The following is a 1,053-nucleotide window of genomic DNA, read 5'->3' as shown; positions in this document are numbered from 1 at the left end:
CAGTCGGCTCTTTGTAAAAATACTGGGATGTGGCTTCTATAGCATTATAGAAGCCTATCTTAGCAAGCATCCCCACATGTTTTTGCAAGATGGCTTTCGCCCAGTTCGAGTAATAATGGTGCGAAGTTAGGAGACCCCTCATTCGGAACTCTTCGGGTACCCAAAGTTGCTCACGATCTCAGAAACATTGCTGGACCATTTCGTAGAAGTATGTAGGGAAGAGGTTGTGAGGGTTGTGAAAAAGGGATAAGGAAAATCACTGGGTAGACTTCACCGATACGTTGCCGTAGCTTATGCGCTAGCAAGATCCCCTCGAGAATGTGTGGTTCTCTTGACGACCAAGAGGAGGTGTACATCAGCTTCTCTCTATCCATGTGATCTGTAAGACCCGTATCCTAGACTGTATCGTTCCATAGGCTTCCGCGGTCCTTCTGGTCGAATTTCAGTGACTTACTATTTGTTATCGGTATTTGTGCGTGACTCTGAGTTGTATCCCGTCGATCTAAGTCAGCTTGGCCTAAGACTTGTACTCTTACGACCGCGCCGTCGCCGCGGTTCTGATGTTGCGTCTCACGTGCCAAGGCGATACCCAAGCCAGGAGATGTGGGCTCATGTTCAGTTCGAGAAAAAAATGTCGCACGTTGCAATCCCTAGAAAATGCATCACATCAATCACTTCACTTGTTAAAGTACATCCATTAATCTATCCCATCCCCAAGTACAAAAGCAACCCTTAAAAGTCAACTCTATCCATTACTCAAGTACACCCATCCATCCCTCTCTCCCATCACCCCTCTCTCCCTCTCATTCTCTCTCTCCATTTTTCAAACAACACCCCATGAGAGCACCCAACGTCCATGGCTCCATCAGAGGAGCTAGTGTGGCCCACCTTTCTATCTCTCATCTCCACCCTCGGAAGCCAATCTTAACCGTTGAAATTCTTTCCTTGGAGCTCTAAGACCTATTAGAGGAATGAGGAGTTCAAGATCTAGAGGTGGGTGCTTCTTTCCCCCTCTCTCTCTTTTTCATTATTTTGGTGTGATGATGTAGCCGT

This window comes from Magnolia sinica, chromosome 5, assembly GCF_029962835.1.
Source record: "Magnolia sinica isolate HGM2019 chromosome 5, MsV1, whole genome shotgun sequence".
NCBI lineage: Eukaryota > Viridiplantae > Streptophyta > Magnoliopsida > Magnoliales > Magnoliaceae > Magnolia > Magnolia sinica.
Note: the sequence above shows the minus strand (reverse complement) of the source record.